This window comes from Myiozetetes cayanensis, unplaced genomic scaffold (genome assembly GCF_022539395.1).
Source record: "Myiozetetes cayanensis isolate MyiCay16 unplaced genomic scaffold, myiCay2020 scf10, whole genome shotgun sequence".
In the NCBI taxonomy this organism is placed as follows: Eukaryota; Metazoa; Chordata; class Aves; order Passeriformes; family Tyrannidae; genus Myiozetetes; species Myiozetetes cayanensis.
Window position 1 is genome coordinate 29,793,258 of NW_026086605.1, and position 19,805 is coordinate 29,813,062.

Genomic DNA, 19,805 nt, shown 5'->3' on the forward strand with positions numbered 1-19,805 from the left:
AGCTGCTGGACTTTACCCAGAGTTCACTGTGGGAGCAACATCAGCTCTTGGTCTGTGGGTGGTGTGTCCCAGTGGAAGTTGAACACCTGGAGTTTGTGGCAGACCAGGCCAGTGCCTGTGCTAGAGCTGCAGGAGGCAGGACACTCAGCCGGGAGAGGGCTTCCAGTTCATGTGTTAAGATCAGGAAGTACAGAGGAATGCTTTTCCAGTCTAGAGATCTCAAAGCTGGGAAGAACCAAGCTTGCTGATTTTTACTGATCTATTTCTTACGGCCTTGAAGTTTGTGCGGTCGTGCCAATCTGTGCAAAGTCAAGTGTAATGGTCCAGTAGCTCCTATACAGTGCCCAGCACAGTAGGGTGTTGAGATTCTAGGTAGGTGGAAGATCTTGTCTTTATGTTTTCCAGGATTATTCTGCCTTCAAAGAGAAATTGGACAGGAGGGACTAGAGTTTTGATAACATCTTCTATGCTTTTAAATATTTGTAGTGTGGGAAAAGGGTTGGTTGGGATGGTCTTTTCTGGGTTTAAGACAATTTTTCTCATCACACTAGCAACTCTCTATTTTTCTTCTCAAATATTATGTATTTTCTGACTCATTTATTTATCTCTGTGGCACTTTGATGTGGTCTTGAGAAATGTTAAACGCTGTCCTGTGTTTAAACACTTCACAGTGGAGCATTAAAGACAAGTTTGTAGTTTCAAGCTCTAAATGAGAATACTTATTGCAGTGCCATCATATTACCTTGTCCTGTTTCTCTGATACCAGCAAACTTCCACATTCCTTCAGGAGACAGGGAATTAGGATTGGAACAGTGGCTGGTGTACAGAAAGTAGCCCAGCTTCTCTGGCCTGTTTGACACTGGGCGATCGTGGATTTCCTCCAGGGCTGTCGAGAGCGCTCTGAACAAGCCTGTGTTTATACTCCTGCAGTACAATGTGAGCAGTGGCACAGAAATGCTGCTGGGCTCCTGCCAGAGGGCCACACAAAGGCAGCCAGATCATGTCCCTGCAATGCAAATGCGATGACAGTGGCAGCAGGGAAGTCTGGTGGCGCAGCCACCTCCTCCTCCTCTCTCCTGCTCACCCTCCCCAAGTTCTGGTACTGGGAGAGTGTAATGCTGAGGGGGAGGCTACCAGGAGCACTGGATGCAAAGGGATTTTGTTGGGCAGACTGCCTTCAGAACTCCAAGCTCATGCCCATCTGGCTCTGGGATGGGACTTGTTATATGCCAGGATTCCTACTGACCCTGCAGTTCAGGTGTCTTTGGCGTCTGGCTGGTGGCCAGAGTGGGCAGGACTGTTCCCTCATGAGGCCCCAACACAACTTTCAACAAAACCTCTCTTCTCTGTGCCCGAACGAGGGGACTGGCAGGAGCCGGAGGAGGAGCCCCAGGAGGGCAGTGCGGAGCCCTCAGTGAGGGGAAGGGCCCTCGGAGAAGTTCCATCTCCAGCGGGAGCAAGGGCGGCTCCTCCAGCAAGGATCCCAGCCGGGCACCCTGAGCACGAGGTACAGCACTCCTGGGGCACAGGGAGATTGGAAAGAGGGAGAAGAGGGAACTGGAAAAGAGTTGAGCAACTAGGAGAGGAAGGGGATAAAGAGAGCAGAGAAACAAGGATGGAGGGGCTTGGAAGAACATCACCCACTGCCTGCAGGGAAAATAAGATTCATTGGGAGGCTCAGATATGCAGAAAGTAGGAAGTATTGGTGCTATGGGAAGCAGAAGGAGAATTTACTGTACAGCTGATGGCTTGATGAGATCCTGAGTATGCAATGACTGAGTGGTTTCAGTAGAAAGACCCATGTTGTGGACAAATCTGACACGCATTTTTCTTTACATGTTTACTTTGCTTACATTTTTTTTGTCTGGGTCCCACATGTCTCCAGAATTTATCAACATGCAGTTGTATTCTTCTACACTGTTAATCTTCTCCTAAACCATGAAGTTGGAAAACTGTCCAAAACCAACTTTCAAAACCAGAATTTTCCTTCCTGAAATCAGCAAATAAGGGATTCACTGCATCTCAGTCCATCAGGTTTCCCATCTGTTCAGAAGGATGTTGTTACTTCTGTGAAATGAATACTTTTCAAAATTTATTTTTGGAGGAGGGGAGTACTTGTGTGTGGTTTGGGAAAAAGATGTAAGAGATGGTGCCCTCTTCTGAAGGGATGGTTAGACCTGCTCTTTAGCATGTGACAAAGCTCAAATATGGTTTGTTTTCTTGGACTTGAATGCCTTTGGATCCCAGATGCTCAAGGATAAAGGTTTACTTGTTTGTTTGTTTGTTGCTTGTTTTCTGAGTGAAGTTTTATTTATTTATATTTGTGCAAAATGCTCTATTCTACTGGGTGGCATTTCAGACTATTTCTTTTGGCACCTATTTTAAAAAATAGGTGCTTTTAATGTGCAGCTGAAGTTATATTGCTTCAGGTCCCGTTGTAGTAAACCCCACTGGGGTAATGGTTCACTACAAAATGAAGATTGAATAGTATTTGGCTTTAAAAATTTCATGCATATGGAATTCCATTTTCATGGCTCTCATATGGGCCAGCAGGCTTGGATTTACTGACTTATTTTTTGCATTTTAATTCATATTGGAAAGTTAGTTATGTAGGGTATTAAGTTCCAGCTGTCCTTATTTTGATACAAGATTATTTACTGCTTGATTAAGGAATCTCATCCAGAATAACACTGTATATGTCACGGCAGAGTACTTTCCATACAAAATGTAATTTTACAGTATTTCCCTACTGACATTCCTCCTAAGGCTTGTTTGGTGTTTGGAAGGCACACTGAGGACATTCCCAGGCTGGCCAGTACAGCTGTGGCTCAAGCCTTATCCTGTCATCATCAAACACGCACAAAGCACGGGATAGATCTCCATCCAGGGGTTGGCTACAAGCCAGGCCTAACTCACTAGGTAGGATCTGCTCAAAAAGAGAAGCCAGAGCTGGAAGCAGCATCTTCCAGGGATGGATCTCGGCTATCTCTGGGAATGTGCACGCGGTCAGGCTCATGGGGCTCTCCCATGTCCTCGGGACACCAGGAATGCCATGGGAGAGAACAAGTCCCTGCAATTCATCCTGCAGTTTCTTTGCTGTGCAGCCAGTCTGGTGATGGCAGCACGAGACTCTTCTGTCACATCTCTGGTAAACACAAACGAGGCAGCAACACAACACAGCCTTGGTGTCCCGCTGGAAGAGCAGTGGGGACTCTGCAGAGTGGTTGTGCTCCCCACTCCTCTGCCCTTCAGATGTCTGGCCTGTCCCCAGGAGCTCTTCGCTCCTCTCAGGTGATGGGCTGACCCCACGCTGGCAGGAAAATGTTACACCCACCTCTGCCTGAGCTTTTCTTGGCCACCTGCTGCTAAAATCAGCCTGCTGATGTCTCACCTTCCGGAGCAACACTTCAAGATCTTCATTTTCATTCAGAAGGTGTAATTTTATGTTTTGAGTTTGGCTGTGAGGGAATGCTGCTGTTTGATATTTCCCTACAGAAAGAAATTTTAAGCTTTTAGGCTTAGGATATAGGGTGGAGAAAGTATCTATCTTTTTTTTTCGTGCTTATGCCAATAACTGTGAATGTAAATAACTACATTAATGAGGCTTATTGGAAGTATTTTATTAGAGAATGTGAAAGTCATTTATTTTTCAGTACAAAAGTATAAATGACCCTTCTTACATTTGCATTGGAAACCATAAAACTTAATTTCTATGCATACAAGAGCATTTTTGTCCCTCACAGTAGCCAAAGCACTTTAGTAAGTCATTGTAGTTTGAAATAGCGCTGTCATTTAGTACTGTAATTTTTTCCTCCACAGCCTAACATTCCCAAATTCTTTCATAAAAGACAGTATATGTTTTTGTGAAGGTAAAATTAAAAGCGTGAGTGATGTTCTGTGGGTAGAATCCCCATTTTGGCAGCTGGCTGGAGAATGAATAGACATCATTACTACTAAATGGAAAATTTCCTTTACCTGGGTAGCCAGCTGGTTTAACTAGTGGTTTGGTAGGACATTTGTTTTAGAACTCTCAAGTGTTAAATTCTGTGGGTCCTGCACATGCCAGCAGTAAGATACTGGTGGGCACTGTAGAAAGACATATAAATAAGGAATTGCTTAACCTAGGGTGTTTTCATAGGTCTTCAAAATAATCAATTACTTACATCACCTTATTAAATCCAGTGTGTTCATTTTGAATGAAATAGACTAACAGATCAAGCCAAATGTTACAGGATATATTTTGAGTTTGCTCCAGTTCTGTTTGCTGCTATTTGCATCTATAAATCAAGCTTTTTGAAGTTTCACAGAATGGTGATGTTTCAGCTGGTGATGTCATGATGGATTTTTATTACAGAGAACTTTCTTCTAAAGGAATGCATCTGGCATAAGTAGAGGGCTATGGGAATTATTAAAAATTAGTAGTTGTGTAAGGATAACACTCAGAAGAGTAGGAATGCTGGATGAAGGCATGAGAAGAAGGCCCTTTGAAGAAGGTGGAGAAAGAAGGGGTAGGTACACTCCTCACAGAGAGGTGTGTCATGGCAAAATGGAAACAGAACTTGACTAGAAGACAGAAACCTAACACTAGATTTTTATTCCCTATTAAAAGAGGGTAGTGAATTGTTATGTGAGAATTGCAGAAAATCCACAGGAGGAAACCTCCTGGCAAGGAATGGTTGCAGAAACATACCCCTCCAAGGTCTAGTGCCGTCTTTATCTACACTATCATTTCTGTTGTTTATCTCCAATAGTTACGAAATGTGTCAAATTTATGTGGAACAGAACCACTTTCCTTGGTCCTAAAGTAATAATTTTAAAATCCTTCTCATTTCTAACAGCAACAACAAAAACAACAGAAGTTGGGAATAATTAAAGTGCTTCCCTTTCGTGGATGCACACATATATAGTGCACACAGTCCCATAGTAACCACAACTGCCACATGCACTGGACAACAGCAGGTCTCTGTGTTTTCCTTAAGGCCTGAATCAGCCGAGAAGAAGTGCCCTGTTGAGCAGTACACTGCTTTTCTCTGGACAATTCCACGTGTGAATTATTTCACTATTATGGCATTGTTTCCCTATGCACCAGGTTTCAAAAGAAGCAATTTTATGTATAGAGTATTTAAGCGCCATTAAGGCCTGCTCAGATTTGCTGGGATTACACATAAAATCCCTGCCGTGGATGCAGAGAACACTCAGCTTCTCCCTCCAAAAGGCTAGTCATGCCTTCACATATGAGGAGATGTTTATTGAGTGCGATGATAACAGCGACCATATTGCTGCACTCCCACATTGACGCAAATGTTGGCAAAAGCTACTGTGCCAGCTGCCCACTTTACACACTCTAGTGGCACCTTTTCTCTTCCTCAAATCCATAAATTGCCATTATCATGCCATTAATGCTCAAACATTGGCAGGTTTTTTTCTGCCTCACATATTTCTCAGAAAATAAAAGATGGAGTTGGATACACAGGAGTCTGTAAAACCAGACCAAACCCAGCAGTTAAGAATTGATCCATGCCAGAAAATACCCTGGAGTCCTCTGTGGGAATATTATTGTAGAGAACCAAGGATTAGTGCAGAGATTGAGGAGATTAAACCTTAATTAAAATGGGCACTTGTACACAGTACGTACAGCAGACAAGTATTCTTTTGGCTGTAGTGGAGCAGAAGTCTTCCTGCAGCTACACAGGGCATATATCCCATCCTTCCCAAGGAGTGGCTTCCTGCAGTGGCTGCTGTAGGACGCATTGCTTAGGTCAGTATAGGAACACACAGCTATAGAAGCCTCCTCATGGCACGGTGCTTCCCTGTAACAAGATGAGGTGACTTCCATAATCAGCATTTATGTCTGAACTGTACATGGGGGTTTGCCCTTCTGTTCACAGGCCTGTGCTGCTCCAGCCCATAATGGTATGTTCACTATCAAGTCAAAACCTGGGAGCTGCATTTCCCACTTGAGTACACAAAACTGGATGTGATGATAATTTCTGGTAGTTTTTCATCTTTAGAAGTATGTATTTCAGATCTAAGATAGTCTCTGCCTGCTGGCCTCCAAAATAAGCTGCAAGGGCATATTCATGGCTTGAAGTTGTGTCCCTTTTCACTTCTAAGTATGTTGACATAATTTTCTAATGCAGTGACCTTTCTCATATTTAAAAACCAAATAAATCAACCTAATTTGGTGCATCCCATTTCTATGATTGCATAATAATTTTTCTCTGTTCATGAGGGATTTTATACCCTGTACACTTGTGTTGAACAAGAGGCATGTAAAGATCAAACTGTCATTTATTGACCATTGAAACGTGAGGAAAAAACCTGCAGCGTTTTAGGTACACCCTTTCAGAATTCAGTGGTCACTTCAAGTATTTTGAAATAGAAATGGGCAATATAAAAATATATCTAAATGATGTGCAAACATCTTTCCAAAATGCTGCCAGTACTGTTCTTGTCTGGAGTTTGTGTAAAGTCAAGAGGGATTCACTGTTTAAATGTTTTCAAAACTCCTCATTTTGTAATCCCCTGTTATCCAATATTTTATTATTCTCAGTAGGACATTTACCAGAGAGATGAAACCTGAGTAGGCCATAATTAATGCTTTCTGCAGTTCTCCTTGCATATTCACAGCTGTGTGGAACTAGTTACTGTTAAGTGGAAACTTGAAGGGTCTCTACATTGTTATGGTGTTTGCCAGTGTCTCCTTCTGACCCAGTCAGTGCTTTGGTGTAATGTTATTTCTGGGACATGTTTGATAGCTTAGAAGCAAAGTCTAGAAACAGACAACCACGCGTACATCTCTTAAAGCATCAGGGCTTCTGCTGATCAGAATCTTTGATAACTTCCTTCCTTTACTTTATTCAGAGTTTGCTGCACTTAAAGCATTCCTCAGGATCACTACCAAACTATTTGTTTGTAGTTTCAGGGCATATTAGTTTTAAATTACTTGAGATGGTGTCATAACAGGTATAAAGTAATTATTCTAATATATAATTATTTTATTATTATTGATAAAATAATAATACCAATCAGCTGTTGAAGGACAGTGCCATCAAGTTCCATGTGTCTTTTTAGAAAGAAAATGTCTCTTTCTAGAAAGAAAATGTCCATATCTCTTCTCAGCTGGTCCACTGAGGCTATTCAGGCTGAGTCCCTCTGCTTGAATCCTTGTGTTGAAGTCAGTGAACTTCCTTCTTGGTATCACTCTGAGAAGAAAGAACATAACCTCTGTCTTAGGCACCTTCATAAGAGACTTCATCCTTACAGTTTTCCTTACTCTCTACTCCTTATTCAGAAAATACAGAGGTGTTAGATATAAATAAACAATAATTATATCTTATATGCTGTGTTATTGAGCGAGGAAATTAAAAAGGCAACTTGGCAAAAGAGGGTTGAGAGGAGGAGAAGGAAAACCACGAGCTCAGTGCAGAAGGAAAAGCAAAGGGTTTGCAGAAGCACAGGAAAGATGTTTCTTCAGAGTCCTAATAAGCAGTATTAGTGACTTTTAAAATAATAGTGTTTGCTGGGGCATGTACAGAGGAGCACTAAGAAAGCTCAGCTGTCTGGTGACCATCAAAAGATACTTCTCTGCAGCCACTGCCTCCCACACAAACAGCCCAGCTCCTTTTAAGTGTCCCTACTGGAGGCAATCAATCACTTACGGAACAGAGCAGCTATAAATAAGGTCTGCCGTTCATATACATCCAGTTATTTTTGCAACTAAGCTATATTTGTGTCCAAAAGAAATATTTGGATGACTGAATGTCTCCGTCCTAGGAGTGGAGTTAAAACAAAAACCAGTGCACATTGTCAGCATAGGTCAAGAAACAAGTGAAACTCAGAACTGCATGCCTGGATGCATTTTGTCTTCAGGCTCAGAGCGGTGCCACCCTGTGCAACCTTTTGAAAGACGTTGGCGCCTTAGGCTTAAGTACCTAATGTCAGAGTGAATGAAGAGATCCAGACAGCCAGCTTACTGCTCAGGATGGAAAACAACACACCAAGTGGAAGGAGGAGGAGCACTCCAAGAACATTATGAAAATTGCAGTCGTAGTTCATAGAAAAGTGTTAATGGAAAAGATATCCTTGAGCAGAAAGTTAGCTTCTTGAAATCCCCCTGGCTCTGTGTTTCTCAGTGTGATGACAACAAAATAGTTTAAAAACATCGGGTTTTGTGTTTTGGGTTGGTTTGTTTTTTGGTTTTTTTGGTTGGTTTTCTTTTTTTTGCTATGAGTTCCTGCCCCACAAAGAACACTTGTTTTAGAAATTCCAGTCCAGTATGTACCTGCACGTTGTGGGTTACCAGCTCTCCAGAACTGTCCCAAGGACTTTGTCTAAAGTATGATGAGTTCAGCTGCAGATGCAGCACCGATGAGAGACACAGATTCATTCATTGGGTGGGCACAGGGCAGCAAAGCAGGAGACTTGCAGCTAGCATGTGCTGCAGTGGGGCTCATGTCACCTGCTCACATTTAAGAAGTCAGTAATAAATAGGGAAAGTCTCATTTTCTTAATTGACTGGATCTAGGGATGATCAGTATGTCATTACTGGTTTTCTCCCATGAAACAAAAACATGCAATGTATCTTCCCCTAGTCTGGAGGTTTTTATCTCCTTTCTCTCTCTCTTTTTGGACATTCTCTCTACCAGAGCCATTCTGCAGGTGTTAGGGGAAGATGGGTGCATCTATGATGTTTGGATTTGTTATGCCTGTGATTTGTCATTGTAAAGCCAATGTTAGGAGCTGTAACAATTTTTTCCTCGAGTTTGGCCTTGATCTCACTTCCAAGGAAATGTACATCAAGCAAGATTTTGCATTTTAAGGAGAAAAGCACAAACAGAAAAAAAATTGACAGGTTTTTGATAAAATATGCAGGTTCAGGCTGTGTTTTCCATTTGAGAGGCTGATGAAGTCCAGCAGGAAAAACATTTAAATATTAACTAACTTCAGAATTACAGCTTTTTGAATAGGACCAAAAGATCCCAGATATAAGCCCTTCTGTTTATAAGTAGTGTAGCAACAGGCTAGAGGTGAAATTTCCTTACTTGTTTGTCTTTCAAGAATTCAGTCTTCACCAATGCATTATTCCAAATCCTTCACTGAATAATCTGCATAATGATTTCAGTTTCTGTGAGTCTCATCACCAGCATATTTGTTCATTAGAATGTATATGAAGGACAAACAAGGCTGAACTGAATTCACTGAAAAGTTTGAGCAAATGCTGGTGGGCTTTTCCCCAGTATTTTCTCATCTTTCTTGGGAGCTGATACAAATCTAAATGCAGTGAAAAACCCCCATCACTTACCTAGTTGTGTAAATCTGTGAGCACCCTATACCTCAGAAGTAAAGACAGGACAGACCCTCTCCTGATCATGACCTTTTTTCTGTAGGTGTGAAACCTCTCACATTACTACAAACAGCCTCCACCCGTGAACATTGTTAATCTCTCTGGCATGTTCAGGTCTTGCATGTGTTGGCTTTTTGCCATCTTATCTGAGCACAGTGTTCTCAAAGCTTGCAGTATGACACACGATACAGCAAAGAAAGATAAGGAAAGGAACAGAGCAGACAGTAATCGATAGGAATGAAAAGGACAAAAGAGCCTCTCAGTATTTTCCATCCATTCTGCTACTTTTACTTCTTTTCCCTTCTCTTTATCTTTTTTTTTTTTTTTTACATTTTCACCTCTCAAGATTTTAAGCATTTGAAGTCAGTCCCTGTGTCTTTACTACGAGCATAAGTTATGAGGAACGAGCAAAAGGAGCTACAAGCAACACAGAGCAGGAGCTGCTGACACAGCATGTGAGGAGCCTGAATGGAGCAGCACAGCTCAGAACCATAAATCAGCATGCAAAAACTGTCAGACAGCCGTGTCACCCATGAGGTGGCTGGTTAGGAAGAACAACGTGGTTTTACCCCATCTAAGCCTACCCTAGGAACAATCCATTTGCAGTCTCTAAGCTCCAGTTCTTGAAGCTTTTTGTTCAGTGTTTTGGGTTTTTTTGGGGGGGTGAGGGGAGGTGTTTTTGTTTTGGGTTTTTATTTGTTTGTTTTGTTTTGGGTTTTGTTGAATTTTGGTGGGGTTTTTTTACTTTTACTTGGGATTAAAATTTACTTGCTTAGTTACCTCCCATTTCATTCACTGAACATCTGATTAGCTGAATACCAGGTAGTGGATTATCACACAAGATTCTGCGGTGAGGTGCAACTCTTATTTAAAACTTTCATGAGTAGATTTATAAGAGAGGGAACTTTATTTCTGTTGGCTTTTTATTAGCTTTGGATAGTCAGAAAAGACTTTTGAGATGACAACACTTGAGTTAAGCTCCAGATCCACTGCTGTTTTAATGTTCAAATTCTGCAGTTCACATGTTTTCTTTCTCAGTCTTATGTAAGAAGATTACATAAGAGAAGGCTGTAATCTCCAAAATCATTTACCATATTAAATAGCAACTACCATCAATGGATCTTTATCAGCTGCCTGGAGCACAAGGGAGACACGTGGCTGTACATTTGGAAACTGGTCATTCACAGTACTCATCAATGTTTGCTGCCTGTCGTGGGCAGATGTCATCAACAGTCATTACGCAGCTCTGAAAATAGAATCAAACTTGACCTGGACAGGTCCTCAGACAATTGATAAACTGCCTCTGACTGATGGAAATGTATGGAGTCCATCCTCTCCACCAGCCTCCTGCTGCTCAGTGATCCTGCAGACCCGGTGCTAGGGCAGCGTGGGGAGGGGGCATTTAGGATGTGCAAGTCAAGAGCCCTAAGACTTATGATTTCTCCAGATGTCCCTGATCTCTCCTCACGGGGAGGAGCATCACCACCATGTGCCTGCTGATCCCTGCAGCAGTGCTGTGCCATCTCTGGAAATGGCAAGTTTTATTTGCCCCTTTTTCTTCCTTTCTGTCTTTTCCCACTGCTAGCCAAGACAGTGAGCAGGAGAAAGCACTTTGGGCCAGAGAAGAGCAAAGTGGTTCTGGGAACACCTCTGCCATGTGTGTGCTTCTTTGGCTGTCCCAGGTACCGTGCTGTGCCCTGGGAAGAGAGGGAACAGCATCAGGATGCAGAGGGGTTCCTGGGCTTCCGTTTTGCCCACTTTCCCCAGCTGTGTGCCCTCTTCATCAAGAGCTGGCATTGTGGCACACACTCCTCCACTTGCTGTGTTGTGTGGAAGGGGACAACCTACCACGGTGTCATATTCATACATTTTCCTAAATCTAGTTTCCTCTGCTTAGCTCCCACCAGAGGATAAAGAGTACAGGGGGAGGCTTCCTTCCCCCTTCCTTCCCTGCCCTCACACCAGGCTTGGAGGAACACTGCCTACCCCTTTCCTTTGAGAAGTGCTGGCGAGCACAGGCTGTTACAGTCGCTGCACACAGTCCTTGGCACCAGACGTGGTCAGCTGCTCCCGTGCTCCCGTTTGCTTGCTGGTGTGTGGCAGAGGGCATGAGAGAAAGGCAGCCAGTGCTGCACTCCTGAAATGAGGCATAGCAAGTGCTGGGTGCCTGCAGCCCCAGCCAGCCTGCCAGTGCCTGTCTGCTCGTTAGTTAGCAGGTAGAACATTACAAGTGACTTGCACTTAGTTGCTCCCCTGTGCAAGCCCCTCTGATCTCCAGCAGGCCTGGAAGACATGATTTGAGGCAGTGTGTGAGGAATGTGTTGCTTAGCCTTGTTGGAAGTGCACAGCTAGAGTTTGTGTGGTAATGTTATCTTTGAAATAAAAGAGTGCTTTGTAAAGGCTACCAATACTGCTAAATGGAATGACGGGAAAAAATTAATTTTTAAGATGTCTCTGCCAAAAAAATGTGTTTGTCAGAAATAGCCACCAGCACTCCCTCAATGGAAGGTGGGGGAGATCTCTTTGCTATTGGCTTCTCCTCCTTTACAGTCTCTAGAAGGCTGTATGCAAAGGGACTCTTCTCTTTGTCTGCTGTCCCAAAACAAGGAGGACACCACAGCAATAATCTTTTGGTGGCAGAAATGACTGAATCAAAGTTTGTTATGAGCTATAAAACAGAACATACTGTTACACTTCATCTGTTCAGGGAGTGATCTCTTTATTTAGCAGCAGTTGGAGCAACAGAAATTTTTCTGGCTACGGGTTTTGTTTTTATGCCTTTCCAAGCATTCTCCCTTTTGGTTGAAGTTGTGACATGAGATCAGGGAAGCTTAAGAGCTTAAGTGACTTCTTAGTGTACCATCATTTCAAGATGAATAAGCATTCACGAAGACAGCCTGTGGGAAGTGAATTGATGTACTATTTGAATGCCCTGACTTTATAATTCATACAAAACTCTCTCTGCAGGAGTGTGCCCAGTGCCGAAAACTTTGCCTTAGGGTTCAGATGGATCAAGCAGTAATAAGACTCCATGGCCAGTTGAGGGGGAGGAAGAGGGGGAAACAATTTAAAAGAAGTGAAAGAAGATACTCATGGTCATTGTTGTAGCAAAGCTTTTGCTCCCACAGCCTGTGGAAGCACCACACAATAGGTTGGAGAACTGACCCTGCTCTCAGTTCCCTGCCTGTGGGATTGCAACCTCGGTTTGGGAACAGCTGGCTCAAGCAGAGGCAGCTGGCTGCTCTGCTCAGCTGTGTTTTGAGATGAGCAATTTTCTGTTGAGGTCAGGGAGAGTTTGACAGTAAAAGACCACCATCCCTAGAGAGGGTGGAGAAACCCAAAATGAGAAAATAGGGATAAGACTATATGTTCTCTCTAAAGCTGGCTGTGTGATCTATTCCAAGCTGGACGTATTTGTTGATAAAGTGTTTTGCCCAGCAAGATACAGGAAGGAGGTTTTACTCCAAGATGAATTCACAGTTTGCATAATATTTCCATTTAGACAGTGCTGTCAAGCAGTCATTTGAACGAGTTCTGAAGCTCTCAAACCTACTGTAGTCTAATCCCCCTGCTTGCTCCTATTCCTTTATTGACACTCCTCTCAACCTCCCAGTATTTGCCTTCTGCAACTGGACAGCCACACATGGGGAGTGAGCACCTTTGTCCAAACTTCTCACTGAGAGCAACTGCCCTCAGAAGTGCTACGTGGCACGGCTCCAACTGTGGAAGCACTGCTCCAAAATAAAACCAAGGCTCAGAGAGCTTAGTTTGCCCCATGTGTAGCCATCATGATCCCTGCATTTAGTTTTTATCATTTTTTGCAAGTGTCAAATAAGGAGGCAGTTTTGAACTACCTGGTAGAGAACTGGGGTGACCAACATCTTGTTTCAGAGCTGGGCTTCCCAATTTTTGTCTTATTTGTCAGTAAGCACCCCTTATACCTCCTATGCATGGGAAGAAGCCCTGAAGAAATCTCAGGAGTACTGTCCTGTGTTTTGTCCCTGAATTATTTGCTGTCACATTTTTGCTGGACGTCTTTGCTTCCCTATTGGCAGCAAGAAGGTTGGTTTGCAATTCAGGTAGAGGCCAGTCACGTGCATTTTGGGTGTTTGTATAATTAACTCCTGAGGGCATAAGATTAGTGGTCAGGCTATAGATAGCCTATGGATCTGATAGCTGCTAATCTCATTAACCCTTGCACTTAGCTTGATTTATGCTTCATTTGCTTTACCTAGTTTATAGTGATATTTTACTCAACTTGAAGGAAACAAAAAAAACCCAACCAAACATTAAAAAGTGTTAATGGAGCATTTTTGCTCAAGTCTCAAACTCTCTGCAGAGAGTGGAGGCTATGGACATAATTTAGTGTCAGTGGCACTCATTTCTATTGCCCTGGTAGGCAAATGTGAATAGTCCTTGCTTGGCAATAAAGAATTTCAGTTTTCCATCTCTCCTTAGGCCCACTCTGTGCCATATCCCCCTTTTCTGAATAACTTTGCTTGAATAAATTTTATTAATGCAAACACATATGTAGTAATAAGTTTCTAGAGATTTTACTATAAATGAACATTTGGCTGTGCTCCAGAAATACACACAGGGTTCAGTACTGCCTTAATACCAGGTCTAATTCATTCCTGGAAGGAGCAATTTAGTGGTACACAGAAATTAAGGGCGGGGTTGTGCTCAGGTTTTGTATGACATCAGCTATATCACTGTAGATGTGGTATAATTAGGCTGGTGCAACCTCTAAATTAATTTGATGGAGCTACAGCTATAAAATATGTTTAAAAGAGTAATGAATGTTCAAAAAATGTAAGGAAATAAACTGTAGTAGTGCAGCTATTGCCCCCACAAAATAGAAAGGCTAATCTAGATAACTGACATATAAAATACACTTAATATTACTTCTGTTGCTGTGCTCAATCTGATACTGTAAAACTTTTCTGTCACTGATTTGCACAAATTCACACTTCCACAGCATGACAGGCAATATGAGACTGATAAAATCCATGCAGATATAACTTTCTTGTCTAGTGGCAGCCACTGTAAATAGCTTGCTAAGGATAAGAGACCAGAAGATGTGTGTGGTGGGTTGACCCAGGCTGGGTACCAGGTGCCCACCAAAGCCACTCTGTCACTGCCCTCCTCAGCTGGGCAGGGCAGAGAAAATGTAATGAAAGGCTTCTGAGTCAGGATCAGGACAGGGAGAGATCACTCAGCAATTACTCTTATGGGCAAAATGGCTCGGGGAAATTAGCTTAATATATTACCAATCAAATCAGAGTAAGAGAATGAGAAGTGAAAACTAAACCTTAAAACACCTTACCCCCACCCCTTTCTTCTTTCACAGCTTAACTTCACTCTGGATTTTCTCTGCCTCCTCCCCAGCCAGTGGCACGGGGGACAGGGAATAGGGGTTGTGGTCAGTTCACCACGTTTTCTGTGCTGCTCCTTCCTTCTCAATGGGAGGACTCCTCACACTCTTCCCCTGCTCCATCATGGAATCCATCCCAGAGAAGACAATCCCCCATGAACTTATCCAGTGCTGAGTCCTTCCCACAGGCTGCAGGGAAATCTCTGCTCCAGCGCCTGGAGCTCCTCCTCCACTGACCTTGGTGTCTGCAGGGTTGTTTCTTTCCCATATTCCAACTCCTCTGCACAGGGTTTTTCTTCTCTCTTCCTAAATCTGTTATCTCACAGGTGTTACCACCATAGTGGATTGTTTCCAGATTGGCCAGGAGTGAATCCATCTCGGAGCCGGCTGGCACTGGCTCCATCAGACATAGGGGAAGCCTCCAGCAGCTTCTCACAGAAGCCACCCCTGTACCAAAACCTTGCCACGCAAAGTCAGTAGAATTTCATTTCACTGAATAAAACCCAGTACTTCAACACAGAAAGCAATTTTTTGCCTTTTGTTGCTATTCTTTACCTTACTTCCCCTCCTCATCCCAGAAATGACCCAGTGGATGTCATGTGATCGAACCCCAAAAAAGGTTCTCTCAATGGCTGAATTGAATTTATGCATAAAGGTATTAATCAGAAGCTGGCACTGAGTCAGATGGGAGTAGGTGAGGTTAGACTGAAAATGGATAAAAATAAGAATAGAGATAATCAAGAAGAAAAGTACTGGTATTAAAAGGGAAAATGAAATAACTCTGATAAATTTGGTTTAAAAAGCTCATATAAGATACTCGGTTAGCAGTGAGCATGGGAGAAGTAGAGAGAATTAGAGAAAAAGGATTTACAGATGACGGGCATTTGATGTGAGTTCAGCAGGTCCTGGAGAAGCAGCGGTCAGACAAGTTTGAGCACAGACCTGCCTTCCATCACACAGGAGCCACTGTCAGACCTCTGTCATCAGGCAACAGCTGTGCCTGGATAAATGACCACTTGTTGTGCTTTGCAGGCAGCACTGTCCCTGTCAGCATGTGTACATGCAGCCCCCTGAACTCTGGACAAGGAGCTGAGGAGCTGCTGTTAGCCCTGAGGAGTTTTGCCATATTTGCTTGCCGTTCTCATTTCTCATTCCAGAATATATTGCAGGTTATCAAAGATGGCTGTTGCAAACACACATAAGAATAATTTAAGGGGCATTCACAAAGGGTAATTTTAGCCTCAGGATGCTTTTCTCCCCCAGCTTCCTGTAGAATCAAGAGAAAGCATTTCCTCTAGGGCAACTCCAAGCACCTACGATGAGCTTCTTTTGAGACACAGATGAGGATTTTTTTCACTCTCCACTGACTGTTGAAAGATCCTAAAGCAAGTAAACTCCTTATGCTAAAGATGGCCTTTGGACTTATCCCTCTGTGCAGCCTGGTTTAAGAAGCAGGAGCAGTGTATCAGTCACCAACAGACTTTGGAGTCAGCTCTAGGATTTTCAAGGCTCACAGAATGCCACAATTCCTCCACTGACTTCAAGCACTCCAGGGCACTGCATATGTACAGCAACTGGAAATTTGTAAGGATTGCTATACTGTCAATAAATCACATACTGCAGGGCTGAAATATGTTCAGAACACAAGTAACAGTGGCAGGACATAATTCAGAGCAGAACATGCCTTAATTAAAATGCTTGTGGATGTTGTTAAAGAAACAGAGCTATAAACTAATGATCACTTTATTGTCTGTTTGTATACTCTGCTCTCTTTATCTGATCTCCCTGTATATTGGTGCTAAGCCGACATGGATTCCTCCCAGAGCAAAACCATGGAAAAGACAGCTTCTAATTGCTGTTTCTAATGTATTTCATTGTGAAGTTCTAATTATGGGTTACATATTGCATTGGGTCTCCATGGCAAGGTTCTGAGGGGGACAGGGATGGCTCTAGAAGTGGCTTCTCTGAGAAGCTGCCGGAAGCTTCCCCCATGTCCAACGGAGCCAATGCCAGGCAGCTCCGGACTGACCCACTGCTGGCCAGGGCAGAGCCAATCAGAGATGGGGGAAACGCCTCTGTGATAACATATTTGAGAAGGAGAAAAAGTTACTGCGCAGAAGGAATTGCATCCAGGGAAGAGAGGAGTGAGAATATGTGAGAGAAATAACTCTGCAGACACCAAGGTCAGTGGAGAAGCAGGGGCAGGAGGTGCTCCAGGTGCCAGAGCAGATTCCCATGCAGCCCATGGTGAGGAAGGTTGTGCCCATGAAGGTCCACAGGGGAGCAGAGCCCCACCTGCGGCCCATGGAGAAGCCCCACGCCAGAGCAGCTGGATGCCCGAAGGAAGGCTGTGAACCTGTGGGAAGCCCACACTGGAGCAGGTTCCTGGAAGGGACTTGCAGACCCATGGAGAGAGGAACCCACGCTGGTGCAGGTTTGTCGGCAGGACTATGGGGGATCCATGCTGGAGCAGGCTGTTCCTGAGGGAATGCACCCCATGGAAAGGGACCCACACTGGAGCAGTTCATGAAGAACTGCAGCCTGTGGGAAGGACTCGGGCTGGAGGAGTCTGGGGAGGACTGTCTCCTGCGGGAGGGCCCCCACGCTGGAGCAGGGAAGGACTCCTCTCCCTGAGCAGCAGCAGGAACAACCTGTGATGGATTGACCATAACCCCCATTCCTATCTGCCTGTGCCCCTGGCTGGGGAGGAGGCAGAGCCCAGGAAGGAGGGAAGGATGGGGAGAACATGTTTGTAAGATCTGTTTTAGTTCTCATTCTCCTACTCTGATTTTGATAGGTAATGAATTCAGTTAATTTCCCTAAGTCAGGTCTGTTTTGCCCATGACAATCATTCCTGAGCAATCTCTCCCTGCCCTTATACTGACCCATGAGCCTTTTGTTACATTTTCTGTCCCCTGCCTATCTGAGGAGGGCAGTGATGGAGTGGCTTTGGCGGGCACCTGACATCCAGCCTGGGTCAACCCACCACATCTATTTAAATAACCACAGATCTGAAATGCAGTCTAAGAGCCTGTGGTGACTATGAGTCAAGTGAGTGAAATTTAAGCCTAATCTCACTATGCATCCAGGCTCTGAGTCAAGGAGAGGGAATGCTTTGGTGTTCCCTCTCATTCATTTAACATCATTTTCCTTGTGTTTCCTTAGCAGTTAATTAGCTGTGTTTATGGTAGCAGCGGGGCATGAGACAATGGTGTCTTTCCTGTCTTGCCTTATCACCCCAGATGCTGATGGTACAAAAGCAGCAACATCAACCTAGATCCCTTCTTTTGTGCTTATATGAAACACTTATTATTATAAGTCTATAGTTATAAGAAAACAAGATCAGAAGATGCCATTGAGGAATTAGTCAGACTTTCTTCATTAACTTTATTAATGAACTGTAACTGCTTCTTGGCTGTCTTTTTTGAAGAGTTCTGATGTCATCCAGTGAAAGGGTGTTGTATTATGAGGAAAATCTCATTCATAGGATCAGTTGAGAGAGTTTCACAAAAGGCTTTGTGGAGAGAGGAAGGGCAGTAGGGAGGGCATGAGAAGATACTGTGATGGAAAGGCAGCAGAAATGTGTCTTGTTCCAATGAAAATGGGAAACATTGAAGAGAGAATGCGCCACTGTGGGCTACTTAAGCAAGTAAAAGTAAAATATGAACTGCACTGGAAACAGAAAACTGGAGAACCACCAAAACAGGCTTTTATATTCCAAGTTTAGTACACATGAGAAAAACAGGGACAGCGTGAGGATACACTGAAACAGCTGCCAAGAGGTTAAAGATAATATGAAAAGACTGTGTTATAAGTCCTAAAGGCACAATAACACAAAATTACTTGACCAAGAAAATATTAATTATATTTAATTTGTAATAAGGAGATAAATTTTGAGACCAGTTCTTATTCCCACTAAAACTAATTGGACTTTTGCCATGAAGTTTATTGGGAAGGTGATTAAACTTTAAATAATGGCTTGGTTAAGAAATCATTGATGTAATTATGAACTGCTGGGGAAAAGTAACTAAGAAATACATAATGAAATATCATCACTTGCACAAATGCATCTGAGGTGTCCCTTTGGATATTTAAAGAACTGATGGAACAGCTAGTTGCTAAAAAACCCTACAGAGAATTTTGAGGTATCAGGAGACTAATAAAGTGTCAGCATGCTACAAGTCTTTAAAAATTGAATTAAGAGTAACTATGGAAACTATTGTCTTACGGGCATTGCTCCAAATGGAAACAAATACTATAAACAGTAAAGCAGAAGGGGGAAATGTGTTCATATGGAGGTGAATTGTATAATGAGATCCAGATATGGCACAGGTGTGCTGCAGTAAACCAAGCCAGACCAATTAGAATGTTTATCCCTCCACATCTTTTATGATGAAACCAGAAGATTAGTGGAGTACAGAACAGCATCAAGACTCACAAAGGCATTTGATGCTGTGCCACATAATATCTTAAGGAAATTGCCGAAACAAATCAGCTGGGACTAAAATTCACTTAAAGTTATCACAGGCTGGCCACTGAACTGTAGACAGAAAGTAAATCTGAACAGCAGTCAGCATTGTCAAGGACAAGCAGACAGTAGTATCCTTTAAAGGTCAAGATATGGCACAATATCTGGGGGATAAAGCACTAATTAAATGTGAAAATGGTTACAAAAGTAGGAAGAATGATTAACAGCCCGGAGGAGAGAGGAAATACAGAAGGTTCTAGTTGTTCTCTGTGGTTACTCTGGATCTAATAAAGTGAGTCTAAACTTAAAAACAAACTAAGAAGTGTTAATGCTAAGCATTAGCACTACTTTGTGCCCACTAGGCAACAAATACATTTTATGAAACTACAAATACTTTTTTTTTTTGGTCTATGAAAGAAATTGCCTCTCTTAGATGCTTATTCAGACTCTATAAAGCTGATCAGAAAACTGAAATTCAGAAAGCAGCGCCATCAATAGCATTAATAAAATGATTAGGCTGAGATTTGCACACCCAGCTGACAATGTGGGAGGGTTCTGTACTCTGAAGTGTTTGTTGGGAATGAGGACGGTTGGTGGTGGTGGGTGGTAAGGAGTGA

At 43.0% G+C, this 19,805-nt stretch overlaps 1 protein-coding gene across 1 annotated transcript in view; it reads left to right on the forward strand.

Annotated features, from left to right (window-relative positions):
• Nucleotides 1-1,248: 1,248 nt before the first annotated feature.
• Nucleotides 1,249-19,805, forward strand: part of PHYHIPL (phytanoyl-CoA 2-hydroxylase interacting protein like) — a 58,643-nt gene continuing 40,086 nt past the window's right edge. Inside the window, exon 1 of the mRNA XM_050340786.1 lies at nucleotides 1,249-1,507. The gene's annotated coding sequence lies outside the window, so the exon portion shown is untranslated. The remainder of the gene's footprint in view (nucleotides 1,508-19,805) is intronic.